Here is a 16665-nt window from a genome sequence, read left to right as displayed (position 1 = left end):
TATCTATGAAAGCAACAGTCAGCTGTGAAAAAGAAAACAGGCAATGGACTGAAAAACATAATGAACGCAGATGGAGAAAGAGTTAGCAAAATATGGAAAATATGAAAGAAAAGTTAAGTGACATGGATGATAGATCCAGAGATTTCAATACCTGTCTAAAAGAACAGAAATAGTTCAAAGAAAGAAGTAATCCAAGAAGTAATAGAAGAAAACTTCCCCAAGCTGAAGAAAAATACACATCTTCAGACTGAATGGGTTATGAATGAAGAACATATTTTTCGTATACATATCATTCACCACACCCAGCTAATTTTTTGTATTTTTAGTAGAGACGGGGTTTCACCATGTTGGCCAGGATGGTGTCCATCTCTTGACCTTGTGACCCGCCCGCCTTGGCCTCCCAAAGTGCTAGGATTATAGGCATGAGTCACTGTGCCCAGCCTTCTCTTGCTTTTAACTGTACTGCCTTTCTGAGGCATCGTGTCTCACCTCTGGTCAACCAGTAAAAGCCCAGAGATAGAAAATGAGTAGGACATATTTAGAGGACAGCGTAGGGAAGAACAGAGAAGAACTGGAGAATTAGGATTGGAGCTGATGAAATTTATGAACATGAAAGGTAAGAGGAAGTCTTCAAGGTTTTTGAAGGTAAAAAGCAGATCACCTACAAAAAATGAATTTTCATAGGGCCAAAAATTGCATTAGCTACACTGAATGCTAAAAAGCAATGAAAAAAAGCTTTTATTTGTTTGGAAAATATTTGGAACGTAAAATTCTATGCCTCACCAAAAATCATTTATGAGGGGGGAAAATGTAGACATTTCTAGACATGTGAGAGCCTAAAGCCAGAGTCCCTTTCCATCAAAATGAAAAGTGAATTCAAGAGCAAGGCTTCTAGTACAAAAGGCAGGGATCCAAGTCCTGACCCTCCCCCAGGACTCTGCTTAACTCGTGTATCCATGTGCTGGTGGCCATCACAGGGTTCCACAGCGGCTGCCCTGGTGAATTCTTCTTTTTCCTGTTCTGCCTATTTGACATTTAATCACACACCACCTGGAGAGATCCCTTTACCGTTACAGCAAAGCATCTGCCTCTTGCATTGCAGCTTCACTTTTCATGGATCTGCATTGCCTTCCTGCCTAGATTACAAATGTTCAATAACAAGGACCCTATCATACATCATCAATAAATATTCACTGAGCTTTAAAGAAATCAATCTCTCTCATTTCCCATAGCAGACATCCCTGCTGCTTCCGTGTTCTTTTTTCCCATCTGAATCGCTCTCAACGCCTTCCCAAAGCTCAACCTGCCAGGTTTCTCCTCTCCTCCTCCCCTTTCCCCTCTTCCCAGCTCTGTTTTTCCCTTCTCCCACCCCTCAGCTTTTTCCCATGCTACAGACGTTCAGCTCTGTGGCTTTTCCAGCTACTCCCTTGTGCTTCGTCTCCTGATCACTATAATCAAAACCAGGAGCCAGGAAGGTGGAGGGTTCAAGAGCCCACCATGACCAAGCAGTGTTCTAAGCCAATCATGTGGATTAATGAATTTGCTTCTCACAGCTGCCCTATGGGAGCAGAACAATTATTCCTCTGATTTTTCAGATGGGGAAACCAAGGCACAGAGGGGAATTAACTTGCTCAAGAGCTTGTGGCAGATGAGAGGCTCTGACTTGGACAGCCTTGCTCTTTCTTTCTTTCTTTTTTTTTTTTTTTTGAGACAGAATCTCGCTCTCTTGCCAGGCTGGAGTACAGTGGCACAATCTTGGTTCACTGCAACCTCCACCTCCCAGGTTCAAGAGATTCTCCTGCCTCAGACCCCGCCGAGTAGATGGAACTACAGGCACGTGCCACCACACCCAGCTAATTTTTTGTATTTTTAGTAGAGACGGGGTTTCACCATGTTGGCCAGGATGGTCTTGAACTCCTGACCTCAAGTGATCCACCTGCCTCAGCCTCCCAAAGCCCTGGGATTACAGGCATGAGCCACTGCGACTGGCCTGCTCTTGCTTTTAACTGTACTGCTTTTCTGAGGCATGATGTCTCACCTCTGATCAACCAGTAAAAGTCCAGAGATAGAAAATGAGTAGGACATATTTAGAGGACAACGTGGAGAAGAACAGAGAATTGGAGAATTAGGATTGGAGCTAATGGCAGACAACAAGTGAAAACTATTTTGAAAATTGGGGTACACAACAGAGCAGGAATATGAGACATATAAATAAGTCGTGGAATTTACAAAGCATGTCTGCATGATCATTTTACATTTCAGTTGGCCCTGACAGCGATACTTGGAGAGAGGATTGAAGGGAATCACTGTCTTTTCACATTTTACATATGAGAAGTCTGATGCTCAGAGAGGTTAAGTGACTTGCTTGAGGTCACACAGCCAAGAAACGGCAGATCAGGCACTTGAACATGGAAACTCCCTGACTCCAGGCATGAATAACTAGCACATAAGGTTCTAAGTTGAGGTACAAAATGCCAGTCAGTGTTTAAGCAGTATTTGTGTGTGTTTCGTTTTTGCGTGCGTGTGTGTGTGTGTGTGTGTGTTTCTGAGACAGAGACTCTCTCACCCAGGCTGAAGTGCAATGGCACGATGGCTCATCACAACCTCTGCCTTCTGGGTTCAAGTGATTCTACTGCCTCAGCCTTCAGGGTAGCTGGGATTATAGGCACCTGTCACCACACCCAGCTAATTTTTGTATTTTTAGTAGAGACGGGATTTCACCATGTTGGCCAGGCTGGTCTCGAACACCTGACCTCGAATCATCCACCTGCTTTGGCCTCCCAAAGGTGCTGGGATTACAGGCATGAACCACCGCTCCTGGTCCAAGCAATATTTGTTAACCAATTCTCTGCAGTGACAAAACATCCTATTTCTATTAATATACATATAGAGATCAACAGTATTCTTGGCTAGCGTTTAACAGGGGAAGGATTTCCTCCCCAACCCAATCAAGTCCAAGCACTACTGCCCATGCAGTGCCAACTGCCCTCCAAACCATGCAGGCTTGGAATGAGACTGGGCGAGAGAGAAATGAGAGAGGGGAGGAGCAGGAAAGCAAGACAGGAGACTGGAGAACGCACTTCCCATGACACAAGGGTGCCTCCCATTCCGTTTCATGAGATACTTTTTTTTTTTTTTCTGAGATGGAGTCTCACTCTGTCACTCAGGTTGGAGTGCAGTGGCACAATCTCAGCTTACTGCCACCTCCACCTCCTGAGTTCAAGTGATTTTCCTGTCTCAGCTTCCTGAGTAGCTAGGATTACAAGCGCCCACTACCACGCCCAGCTAATTTTTATATTTTTAGTAGAGACGGGATTTTGCCATATTGGCCAGGCTGGTCTCAAACTCCTGACCTCAGGTGATCCGCACACCTCGGCCTTCCAAAGTGCTGGGATTACAGGAGTAAGCCACCGCGCCCGGCTTCATGAGATACTTTTGAGATGCTGTACATCTTTATTATTATTATTTCTTTTTGAGACGGAGTCTCGCTGTGTCACCAGGCTGGAGTGCAGTGGTGTAGTCTCAGCTCACTGCAACCTCCGCCTCCCAGGTTCAAGTGATTCTTCTGCCTCAGCCTCCCAAGTAGCTGGGACTACAGGCGCCCATGACCACGCCTGGCAAATTTTTTGTATTTTTAGTAGAGACAGGGTTTTACCATGTTAGCCAGGATGGTCTTGATCTCATGACCTCGTGATTGGCCTGCCTCAGCCTCCCAAAGTGCTGGGATTACAGGTGTGAGCCACCGCGCCCAGCTGAGATGCTGTACATCTTTAAATTACCTAATAGATAGGGTAGGCAGGGATGGGAGGAGGGGGGCTGTGGTAGAGACCAAGGCAAGGACCCCCTGACGTCTCAGCTTACAATGCAGGAGGCTTGTATTTTCAGATATGTTGCTGCAAAAACACATGGTGGCCCATGTGGCCCCCAACAGCCAGAAAGCAAGTACCCAGGGCACACCTCAGCCTTTTGCTCCCCTCTCGGGTGTGGGGCAAAGACCTTATAAAGCAGCAGTCCCCAGCGTTTTTGGCACCAGGGACCAGTTTCGTGGAAGTCAATTTTCCATGGACCGGAGATGGGGGGATGGTTTCAGGATGATTCAAGCACGTTACATTTATTGGAGACTTTATTTCTATTATTATTACATTGTAATATATCATGAAATAATTATACAACTCACCATCACGTAGAATCAGTGGGAGCCTGAGCTGGTTTTCCTGCAACTAGATGGTCCCCTCTGGGAGTGATGGGAGACAGTGACAGATCATCAGGCATTAGAGTCTCATAAGGAGCCCACAACCTAGATCCCGCTCATGCTCAGTTCACAGTAGGGTTTGTGCTCCTAGGAGAATCTAATGCTGCTGCTGATCTGACCAGAGCTGGAGCTCAAGCAGTCATGTGAGTGATGGGGAGTGGCTGTAAATACAGATGAAGCTTCACTCGCTCGCTTGCCCACTGCTCGTGTCCTCCTGTGCAGCCTGGTTCTTTTTTTTTTTTGTGACGGAGTCTCGCTCTGTCACCCAGGCTGGAGTGCAGTGGCTCCATCTCAGCTCACTGCAAGCTCCACCTTCCGGGTTCACGCCATTCTCCTGTCTCAGCCTCCCAAGTAGCTGGGACTACAGGCACCTGACACCACACCCAGTTAATTTTTTTTGTAGTTTTACTAGAGACGAAGTTTCACCGTGTTAGCCAGGATGGTCTTGATCTCCTGACCTCATGATCTGCCCACCTCGGCCTCCCAAAGTGCTGGGATTACAGGTGTGAGGCACCGCGCCCGGCCCCCCTTCCCGGCCCCATGTCCCTTCTGATCATTCTGAAAGGTTCCTTCAGCCCGTGTTCTCTTTTTATTTATTTATTTATTTATTTATTTATTTATTTATTTATTTATTTATTTTGAGAAGGAGTCTCGCTCTGTCTCCCAGGCTGGAGTGCAGTTCACACCATTCTCCTGCCTCAGCCTCCCAAGTAGCTGGGACTACAGGCGCCTGCCACCACGCCCGGCTAATTTTTTGTAATTTTAGTAGAGATGGGGTTTCAGCGTATTAGCCAGGACGGTTTCGATCTCCTGATCTTGTGATCCCCGCACCTCAGCCTCCCACAGTGCTGGGATTACAGGCGTGAGCCACCGCGCCCAGCCTCTTTTTATTTTTGAGATGGAGTCTCTCTGTGTCACCCAGGCTGGAGTGCAATGGCATGATCTTGGCTCACTACAACCTCTGCCTCCCGGGTTCAAGCGATTCTCCTGCCGCTGCCTCCTGAGTAGCTGGGATTATAGGCGCGAGCCACCATGCCTGGCTGACTTTTGTGTTTTTAGTAGAGATGGGGTTGCATCATATTGGTCAGGCTGGTCTTGAACTCCTGACTTCATGATCTGCCTGCCTCAGCCTCCCAAAGTGTTGGGATTACAGGCGTGAGCCACCGCACCCGGCCTCAGCCAGTGTTTTCTGAGTATCCAGTCCTTGCCTGGCCCTGGGGAAGAAAAGAAGAATATGACTTTGTCTTCATTCTTTGGCAAAGGGGCCAGACATGCAACCCACACCTCCAGTCTGGGTGAAGATAGGAAGGGAGGAAGCAGGGACTCACAGGGTCCTGTCGCTGGGGCATAGGGAGGGGTGTGGTGCTATGGGACAGGATCGTGGCTCCCTAGCTCCCTAGCTGTGTGACCCTTGGCACTTGATTGGACTTCTGTAGATCTCCCTTGTTGTTAACTGGGGAGCTTTAATGAGAGTCATCGTGCAGGGTGGCTGGGAGGACAGGGCAGCTGTTTACTAGCCCATGCCGGCAGGGAGAGAAGCTTGGGACGAGGAGCCTGGGACTGCAGTGGGCAGAAAGGAGGGCTGGGACCCTGGAGGAGGAGGGAGGGAAGGGTGAAGTGAACAGAAGGCCACCCTCTCTTATTCCTCCCCCAGTGGCTGGGGGCCAGATAAAAGAGATTTGGACAGGAGGGAGGGAAGACAGGCCCAGGAGGAGACAGATTGGGGTCGGGGCCACGTGTGTTGGCCAGCAGCCTGTGGACCTTCTTTGGGTCCAAACTGCCCTCCCACCTCTGCCCAGGCAGGCAGCTTCCTGCCAGGCTGGGAAATTGCTTTGGCCTGGAATTTTTCTGCTTGGGGGTGTGTTTTTGGAGCCAGGTTCACTGTTAGGAATCTCCAGTTACCAACATTCCTGAAACAGACCCAAAGGAGGCTGACCCCAATTTCGCAGACTTCAGTGGGAAGTGGGAGGCAGAGGCAGGGCTGGAGGTGATGGCTGTGCTAGACACCTCTACCCAGCTCTGGGGTCACCAAGCCAGGGCCACTGTCTTTCCTCTCACTGGACATGCTTTGAAGACAACCTTTTTTTTTTTTTTTGGAGACAGAATCTCGCTCTGTCACCCAGGCTGGAGTGCAGTGGTATGGTCCTGTCTCACTGCAGCCTCCACCTCCCAAGGTTCAAGTGATTCTCCTGCCTCAGCCTCCTGAGTAGCTGGGATTACAGGCATGTGCCACCACGCCTGGCTTATTTTTTGTATTTTTAGTAGAGACAGGGTTTCACTGTGTTAGCCAGCATGGTCTCGATCTCCTGACCTCGTGATCCGCCTGCCTTGGCCTGCCAAAGTGCTGGGATTACAGGCGTGAGCCACTGCGCCCGGCCTAATTTTTGTATTTTTAGTAGAGATGGGGTTTCACCATGTTGGCCAGGCTGGTCTTGAACTCCTGACCTCAAATGATCTGCCCGCCTCAGCCTCCCAAAGTGTTGAGATTATAGGCGTGAGCCACCGCGCTCGGCCCGAAGACAACTTTGATAAGAGGAGCTTACAGGTGAATACTCAGTCCAGAAGTGTGCCTGAACCCTAGAATGCCAGAGCTGGGAGGGACCCCAGAGGGCACCTGCCCTGCCCAGGCATTTCAAACGTTTCCCAAAGTCAGCACTCATCCGTGCGAGAGAGTCCACACACAGCCTGTTCTCACCGTTGTATTCCACTGCAGGACAGAGAGAGTCCTATCTGCCATCATCCCCCAGCAAGCTGGGTGGGGGTCCAAAGGGCTTCCCATGATTGACACTTTACCTTTGGGGAGTTTTCTAGACACATGGCAATGCCATCCTGTAGAATAGGACAGATTATCTTCCCCATTTTCCCAATGAAGAAATAAAAGATCAGAGAGGCAGAGAGACCTCAATAAGGGCTACTTTACTGGTCTACAAGTTTACTGGTCAACAAGGTCTAGTTTATACAACAAGCCCTAGCGTACTGGGACCCAGGTCATTTGCCCCGGGGCCTGTACTCATCCCACTGACTCAGCCAGTCTCTTTGAGGATTCTTGCCATGCTCTGGCCTTATAGACTTTGATGCCTTTTGAAAGCAGCTCAAATCCCAGCGGGCTCCTGAGAATGTCACTTCTGTGCTGCAGGTGCAGGTGTCTGTGTCTTCCCTTGGATTTCAGCTACCTCTTTTATGTCTCAGCTGTGCCCAAGTGGACTGATTTGGGTTAAAACTGTGGATTTATGTAAACTTTCATGATGTGAGGTAAAGAGCGCAGGCACCGTGATTGTAGATCTAGGTTTGAGTCCTGTCTTTGACTTTTGGTACTAAGTGACCTTGGTTAGGTCAACTGAAAAAAAATATTTTTTGTCAAGAAATAAAAATCTAAAGTGTATAAAATGGGCCGGGCATGGTGGCTCATGCCTGTAATCCCAGCACTTTGGGAGGCCGAGGCAGGTGGATCACCTGAGGTCAGGAGTTCGAGACCAGCCTGACCAATATGGTGAAACCTCATCTCTACTAAAAATACAAAAATTAGCCAGGTGTGGTGGTGTGCACCCGTAATCCCAGCTACTCAGGAGGAGGCTGAGGCAGCAGAATTGCTTTGAACCTGGGAGGTGGAGGTTGCACTGAGCCGAGGTTGTACCACTGTACTCCAGTTTGGGCAACAGAGTGAGACTCTGAAAAAAAAAAAAAAGTTATGGCCCATCCACAGGATGCAATATCATATATCGATTTAAAAGAATGGGCTACATCTGAACCAGATGGAAGAAAAGATGCCCAGATATGTTATTAATGGGATGAGGCAACATGCAGAACCTGTGTAAAATAGAATTTTTTTTTTTTTGAGACAGAGTCTTGCTCTGTCACCCAGGCTGGAGTGCATTGGTGCCATCTCTACTCACTGCAGCCTCTGTCTCCCAGGTTCAAGCGATTCTCCTGCCTCAGCCTCCCAAGTAGCTGGGATTACAGGAGTCCGCCACCACGCCTGGCTAGTTTTTGTATTTTTAGTAGAGACAAGGTTTCACCATGTTGGCCAGGCTGGTCTTGAACCTCCTGACCTCAGGTGATCTACCCACCTCAGCCTCCCAAAGTGCTGGGATTACAGGTGTGAGCCACCACGCCTGGCCAAGTAGGATCCTTTTATGCCATATTTAAAAGAATCCACATGGAGCTGTTAATGCTGATACTTTTGGGGAAAGGGCTCCGTGGAACAGCTAAACTTTTGCTTTTCCTTTTATTAATTGGCATTGCCTACCAACACCGATTCAGTGTCATTCCACGGTGGCCCTGGGGCGTGGTGCTTTTTTTCATGGATCAGCTCTGCCTGACACCACCATGTAGCAGGCTGTCCTGTGAGCCCCATTTTGCAGGTGAGAGAAACGAGGCACAGAGAAGTTAGGTAACTTGCTTAAAGACATGTGACAAGTAAGAGGTGGAGCTGGGATTCAAACTCAAGCAGTGGAGGTCTGGAGTCCCTACTTTTAGCTACTACATGACACTGTCTCCCAGTGTATTATTTTTATCTATTTAAAAATTGAAAAAATTTCTGTGTTATAGACCATTTTTTACTTCTTCACATGCTTTAAAAAAAAAAAACCAAAACAAACAAAAAATAAAACAGAGGCCAGGGACCGTGGCTCACACCTGTAATCCCAGCACTTTGGGAGGCCGAGGCAGGTGGATTAACTGTGATCAGGAGTTCGAGACCAGCCTGGCTAACATGGTGAAACCCTGTGTTTACTAAAAATACAAAAAAACCAGCCAGGCGTGGTGGCGGGTGCCTGTGGTCCCAGGTAGTCGGGAGGCTGAGGCAGGAGAATCGCTTGAACCTGGGAAACAGAGGTTGCAGTGAGCTGAGATTGTGCCATTGCACTCCAGCCTGGGCGACAGAAAGACTTCAACTCAAACAAAACAAAACAAAACAAAAAAACAGGAACAATGCATGGCCTATGATGAATTGTTTTATTATCTGTGACTTTTACTGATCATTGGCTGCTTCTGTCCCTGTCTGACCACAGCCTGTTGGGAGGCACAGGCGAGGGAAGAACGTGGCTTTGGGAGCTGGGGGACCCTCATTCTCATCCCAGATCTGCACAAACTGCAGCGTGACCTTGGCCAGGCCCCTTCCCCTCCTTGGCCTCAGCCTCCATCTGTAGAGCTGGGCCGATGCCGGAGCCAGTGACCTCCGCGGGCCCTCCTGCACAAGGATTCTCTGCCTCTTTCTGATCTATTTTTGCCTGACGCCTCTCCCAGGGGCCTATGGGCCTGAGCTAATTTTCCTGGCTGGCCCCAATCCAGGCAGCTCAGGTGGAGAGTGCCAAGCTAATGAGGCCAAGGTCATGGTCCAGTTAGCGTCTCTCGGAGGAACCGTGGCTTTTCAGCCGGACTGTAGCTCCCTGACCAGTCACTGGGCTCAGGTAGAGGCAGGCCCCGGAGGAGAGGACAATAGCAAAGCTGGATCCCGCAAGGTATCACTTCCAGTAGGGGCTGTTCAGGGCCCAGGGCTCAGATACGCTTTGTGACTGCAGGGCAGCATGTCCGGGCTCATGTCAACATACCAGGACGATTCAAGGAGTGTGTAGGTTGGGGGTCCGGGAGAGGACCAGGTGGATCACCAAGCACCTGCAAGTATACCCACACCTGTCAAGTCAGGAAGATGAGAACCAATTCTACCTTTAAATCTAAAGCAGATGAGAACCAATTCTCCCTTTAAATCTAAGGGAGATCGAGGCGGGAGGATCACCTGAGGTCAGGAGTTTGAGAGCAGCCTCGTCAACATGGCGAAACCCCGTCTCTACTAAAAATACAAAAATTAGCCAGGCGTGGTGTCGGGCTCCATCTCCCAGCTACTCGGGAGGCTGAGGCATGATAATCGCTTGAACCTGGGAGGCGAAGGTTGCATTGAGCCAAGATCACGCTATTGCGCTCCAGCCTGGGGGATAGAGCGAGACTCCGTCTCAAAAAAAAAAAAAAAAAAAAAAAAATTCTAAAGCAGAGCACATGTCCACATTCACCTACAGCATGGCTCCCTCTTTCTAACATCAGAACTTTCCTTCTTTCTACATGAGCCATTTCTACCACTTTTTAATCAGGTGTGAGCCACCATGCCTGGAAAATTATTTATTTTTAAGACTTTTCAAGTGTAGTCGTGAGAAGGGGGAAAGAGTAGAATAAGGAGTTTGATCTGCTCTGACTGAACGGTCAATCAAGATAACGCACCACCTTCAGATCAGCTGATTCCATTTATCTAACATTCTTAATTGGACCCGATTATAGACATGAAGGATAGATTAGCAATTGCCAAGGCTTAAATAGGGATCAGTGGGTGAGGCTATAAAAGGGCAACAAGAGGGATTCTTGTGGTGATAGAAATATTCTATATCTTGATTATATCAATGCCAATATCTTGGTGGTGATATTGAAGAGGCTAAAGCTGCATTTGGTACAATAAAATACAATTAGCAGCCTATAACCCCAAAGGAGAAAACTGGCCAGTTGGGTATTAATTCTTTGTGTCTTTGCATATGTGACATTTAAATGCTTAATTTATATGCCGACATTTAGCATTTTTGCAAGATGTTACTATTAACGGAAACTGAGTAAAGGGTACATGGGATCTCTCTGGATTACTTTGTACAAATACCAATAAAAATGTTAATTTAAAAAAATAGAATGAGGCCAGGTATGGTGGTTCACGCCTGTAATCCCAGAGCTTTGGGATTTGTAATCCCAAGGTGGGAGGAGTTCAAGACCAGCCTGGCCAACATAGCAAGACCCCATCTCTACAAAAAATTAAAAAACTTAGCTGGGCATGTTGGCATATGCCTGTAGTCCTAGCTACGGCAGAGGCGGAGGCAGGAAAATCACTTGAGCCTGGGAGGTCAAGGCTGCAGGGAGCTATGATGGTGCCACTATACTCTAGCCTGGATAACAGGGCAAGAGAATGAGGCAGAGGGGAGCCCAGCCTGGCAGGAAAGGGAAGTTGTATTAGTTAAGGTTCTCTAGAGAGACAGAACTAGTAGGATAGATGTATATATGCAGGGGAGTTTATTAAGGAGTATTGACTGACACAAACACAAGGTGAAGTCCCACAACAAGCTGTTTACAAACTGATGAGCAAGGAAGCCAGCCGGAGTCCCAAAATCTCAAAAGTAGGGAAGCTGACAGCACAGCTTTTAGTCTGTGGCCGAAGGCCTGAGAGCCCCTGGCAAACCAATGGTGTAGGTCCAAGAGTCCAAAAGCTGAAGAACTTGGAGTCTGATGTTCGAGGGCAGGGAGCATCCAGCACGGGAGAAAGACCATGGAAGGGAGTGAAGGCTGGAAGACTCAGCAAGTCTAGTCCTTCCACGTTCTTCTGCCTGCTTAATTCTAGCCGTGTTGGCAGCTGATTAGATAGTGCTCACCCCGACCGAGGGTGGGTCTGCCTCTCCCAGCCCACTGACTCAAATGTTAATCTCCTTTGGCCACGCCCTCACAGACACACCCAGGAACGATACTTTGCATCCGCCAATCCCATCAAGCTGACACTCGATATTAACCATCACAGAGGGCTTCCAATGCAGTGATGGTTGATGTGAGTCCTCAAGGTTAGTTTGCAGGTCAGAAGGGAGAGAAGGACAGGAGGACTGAGGCAGGTGGGACAGCAAGGGACAGTGGGCTGCTTGGGTCTTCCTTCCCCAAAGTCATCCTGGGGCAGTGAGACTTCGGGCCATTCACAGATGCATTCATGCAGGCTATCTCCCAACTTGTTAATAAAAATGTTAAGTGATGGACAAAATAATGTCTTTCCATTTTTCTTAAACGTTTGGTTCCTGCTGCGGCTTATCTGGTAGAGAGGTTCATCAGAGGAGAAAATGAAAGAAGATTCCCTTGTCAAACATCACACCAGAGAGCAAGCGTCTTTTTTCAGCCTGTCAGGATCATCTTCCACATTCAATTTAGAAAAACGGCAGATGTTAATGTTTTTCCTGGTAAGAGATAATTTCTTGTTAAAATGTTTGGGTTTTTCTCCCCCCTTTGGTATGCCTAGTCCTGCTTTTTATATGATAACAGCTTAGGGGTGGAAAGAATGAGAATTTGGGTGACCGAGACCCTTACATTTGAATCTTAATTCCACCACTTAGAGACTATGGTCATGACCTTGAGTCCGTCTCCCTGAGTTTCACTGCCTGAGACTGATCATACTGAATAGGCCAGTATTGCCAAATCCCTGTGCTAGGATGGGGATTAATGAGAAAACATTTGCCAAAAAACCTAGTATACCTCATATAATACCTGACACATAGTAGGTGCTCAATAAGTGACACTCATTGATTTTTTTTTTTTTTTTTTTTTTTTGAGACAGAATCTTGCTCTGTCACCCAGGCTGGAATGCAGTGGTACAATCTTGGCTCACTGCAACCTCCACCTCCCAGGTTCAAGCGATTCTCCTGCCTCAGCTTTCTGAGTAGCTGGGATTACAGGTGCGCACCACCATGCCTGGCTAATTTTTGTATTTTTAGTAGAGACGGGGTTTCACCATGTTGGCCAGGCTGGTCTTGAACTTCTGACCTCAGGTGATCCGCCTGCCTTGGCCTCCCAAAGTGCAGGGATTTTACAGTTGTGAGCCACCACTCCTGGTCAATAAGTGATACTCATTGTTAATGACGATTCTAGTTTATTTAAGGAATTAAAGCTATGTACCTTTCATAGTGCTCTACAAACAGCTCCCCGGTTTCCAGGAGCTTTGCTTATATCAGCCAGGATAGTCTAGGTTATGCTGCAGTAAAAAACAAGCCCCAAGGCCGGGCACGGTGGCTTACGCCCGTAATCCCAGCACTTTGGGAGGTCGAGGCAGGCGGATCACCTGAGGTCAGGAGTTCAAGACCAGCCTGACCAACACAGGGAAACCCCGTCTCTACTAAAAATTCAAAATTAGTTGGGCATGGTAGTGCATGCCTGTAATCCCAGCTGCTCGGGAGGCTGAGGCAGGAGAATCGCTTGAACCTAGGAGGTGGAGCTTGCAGTGAGCCAAGATCGTGCCATTGCACTCCAGCCTGGGCAACTAGAGCGAAACTCTGTCTCAAAACAAACAAACAAACAAACAAACAAACAAAGACAAAGAACAAAACAAAAAACCCCCAAACCAACCAAACAAACAAAAACTACCAAAAAACAAGCCCCTGATCTCAGTGGTTCACAACAGCAAAGGCTACTTCTTGCTCATGCTACATGTCCATCATGGGGCAGGTGCAGCTCTGCTCCGGTTGTCTTCCCTCCTGGACTCAGGATCATGGAGTAACCACTTTCTGGAAGATTGCTGGTTGCCACAGTAGAGGAAAAGGGTCTTATATCAGCATTCATTGCTGTGGCTTAGAAATGACACATATTATTTCCATACAAAACTCTTTTGTCCAGAACTGGTTACATATTCCCACCCAACCATAAGGAGACCAGGAAGAATAATCCCACCGTGCATTTGGAAACGGGAAAAGCCAGACAAATGTGGCCAACAGCCCCAGTGACTACCACCACAGTGCTTTTGAAAACTACTGCCCAGAGCAGAGGGATGGAAGCTCAGCACGGCGGTGGGAGGAAGGGAGGAGCCAGAGGGGAATGAGGAGGAGCCAGGGGTCCTGGTATGGAGGGCCACCCATCCTAGGTCAATGTGCAGGGCTGGGGCCAGAGGAACACTGGGCGCCTTTCTCATGTGGACCCAGACCCAGACTGACCCCGGGGCAATTCCGTTCTGCAGTCAAACAAGACAGTCCCGCTAGAATGTGGCAGTCACAGGATGGAAGGTGGAGCTGCCTGGACGCCGTGGTTTTTTTTGTTGTTTTTTTGTTTTTTTTTGAGACGGAGCTCTTTGCTCTGTCACCCAGGCTGGAGTCCAGTGGCATGATCTGGGCTGATTGCGCCTCGGCAAGATCTCGGCTGACTCGCCTCCCCGGTTCAAGCGAATTCTCCTCCCTCAGCCTCCCGAGTAGTTGGGATTACAGGAGCGCACCACCACGCCTGCCTAATTTCTGTATTTACTAAAAATACAGAGACGTGGTTTCATCACGTTGACCACGCTGATCTCGAACTCCCGACCTCAAGGGATCCGCCTGCCCGAGCCACCCAAAGTGCTGGGATTACGGGAGTGAGCCACTGCGCCCGTCCAGAAGCTGTGTTTTCCCGGCATTCCACTTCATGAGCAAAACTGTCACAGAGTAGTATTTCCCTGGCTCCACCCCTCCGGATCTGCTGGATTCCTGAACCTATTCACTTACTGTAAAGTGTCCTCAGCTTGGCTCTTTCCTGGTACAGACATTTACTCCTCCTGCTCCTGCTTTGTGCCTCTGTTACTGCTGACGTCAGAAGCAGCAGCTCGGACCACCTATCCTCCAAGGTCCCGGGCTGCGGCTGCGCAGCGCCAACAGCACAATATGTGTGCCAACAGCGCCACCTCCTGGCCCTGCGAGGCTGCTGGCAACACACAGGGCTGGCTGTGTGCCCGCTTTTTTACTGCAGCCCTCAAAATTCAGCAGGAGGCCTGGCTGGGGGAGCTTGAGTGGCTGACACTGTGGTCTGGTCCGTTTCCATTCTGACCCATGCTGGCTTTCTTTCAGATTCTAGAACTCAGTTCTTCTCTGGACCTCCCTCCCAGCCACAAGCCTTTGAATATGCGACCTGCAGCTGGGATCCCCTCATCACCACTCTTCTCCCCAACCTTCTTCATCCCTTGGCCGACCTTGAAGACTTAGCTGAGGCCGGGTGCAATGGCTCACGCCTGTAATCCCAACACTTTGGGAGGTTGAGGCGGGTGCATCACTTGAGGTCAGGAGTTTGAGACCAGCCTGGCCAACATGGTGGAACCTTGTCTCTACTAAAAATACAAAAATTAGCTGGGCGTGGTGGCGGGCACCTGTACTCCCAGCTACTGGGGAGGTTGAGGCAGGAGAATCGCTTGTACCCGTGAGTCAAGATTGCTGTGAGTCAGGATTGAGTCACTGCACTCCAGCCTGGGCAACAGGGCGAGATCCTGTCTCAAAGAAAAAAAAAGTCTTAACCGAAATGTCACTTTCCCGACTCTTCAAATTTAGTCAAGCCCCCTGCTATGAGATCTCTCCCCTTCTTGCTGGACGGGTTGGCAATGTTGGAGACTCATGGATCAAGAGCATTTCCTAACAGCACACAGAGGTTTCAGAATCCTTGTGAGCATCAGTGCCTCCCTGCTGGGACGCGGCTCACACACACTTCGTGATCCTCAGAGGTGAGATGCAGACCTATCAAACGTGCTGGCCTTGGTGAAAAAGTCTCTGTGGGTTTCTTGTTTATCCCAACATGTTTCATCATGTTGGCCAGGCTGGTCTCAAACTCCTGACTTCAGGTGACCCACCTGCCTTGGTTTCCCAAATTGCAGGGATTACAGGTATGAGCCACTGCTCCCGGTAAAACCTCTTTCTTTTATAAATTACCCAGTCTCAGGGAATTTCTTTATAGCAGGGTGAAAATGGACTAATACACTAGGTCATCCAAAGTCCAAATCAAGCAATCTCTGAGAAACCCACCAGATCCTTCCTGTAGCATTGACTGTCACCAGCGCAGGGATTCCACGGCAACCTGGGAGTGCTTAAATCCAGCCTCATGCCCTCTTTTCTTGTCTATCTTTCTTTATGAGATTGTGGGTTTCTCAAGCACCTCATAGTCCCAGTGCCCTGTGCAAGGCCTGGACTCAAATAGGCAGAGGTGAGTTGCTTTTTAAATGAAAATAGAAATTAAAGCACCTGCCACCACGCTCAACTAATTTTTGTATTTTTAGTAGAGATGGGGTTTCACCATGTTGGCCAGGCTGGTCTGGCACTCCCGATCTTGTGATTCACCTGCCTTGGCCTCCCAAAGTGCTGGCATTACAGGCATGAGCCACTGCGCCTGGCCTCAGACAACTTCTAGTGTGCTTCATGCGTGTGTGGTTCAGGATCAGTCTGATGCTGGTGTCAAGATTATACATAGGATTTAGAGTTTCCCTTCTTTGGGTAACTCCCTTAACAATTTCCCCTTCCTCTCCAGCAGTGGTGGTTGCCCTGACCTCTGTCCTCTGGTTTCCTCAGGCCAGAAGATAGTGACCTTTCTGTCAGAGTTTTAGCTACTTTGGGCAGTGCCATGACTACATGTTCAGGTGCCCTGAACAAAAAGCTAAAAAATGGAGAAGTCACCTGTGCCCATTGTTTCCTTTTTACTGTGACTCCTCTCAAAGTCTTCCTGCCTCTGTTTATTCTCTCAAGCCCTGAAGTCATTGTTATGTATTTTGTACAGAATGTATGGTTGTTACCTGCTAGAGAGTCAGTTTGTCAGGAGCTTCCCTGAACGTGTTTTCGAGCCTTAGTTTCTTCACTGACTCGTGTGATCTTGAGCAAGCCCTTATCTCTGTCTTTGCCTTAGTTTCCCTACCTACATGACAA

The 16665-nt window shown here is 48.5% G+C and overlaps 1 long non-coding RNA gene across 1 annotated transcript; it reads right to left on the bottom strand.

Annotated features, from left to right (window-relative positions):
* Positions 1–11267: 11267 nt before the first annotated feature.
* Positions 11268–14573, bottom strand: LOC135965431 (uncharacterized). The gene is made up of 2 exons (XR_010578362.1): positions 14494–14573; positions 11268–12210 (listed from the first exon to the last, which is right to left on the bottom strand). It is a non-coding gene; the product is annotated as an uncharacterized lncRNA (long non-coding RNA).
* Positions 14574–16665: the final 2092 nt, after the last annotated feature.

Source organism: Macaca fascicularis, chromosome 10 (assembly GCF_037993035.2).
Source record: "Macaca fascicularis isolate 582-1 chromosome 10, T2T-MFA8v1.1".
NCBI lineage: Eukaryota > Metazoa > Chordata > Mammalia > Primates > Cercopithecidae > Macaca > Macaca fascicularis.
The sequence above is the reverse complement of the archived record's forward strand: the minus strand, read 5'-3'. Positions and strand labels throughout refer to the sequence as shown.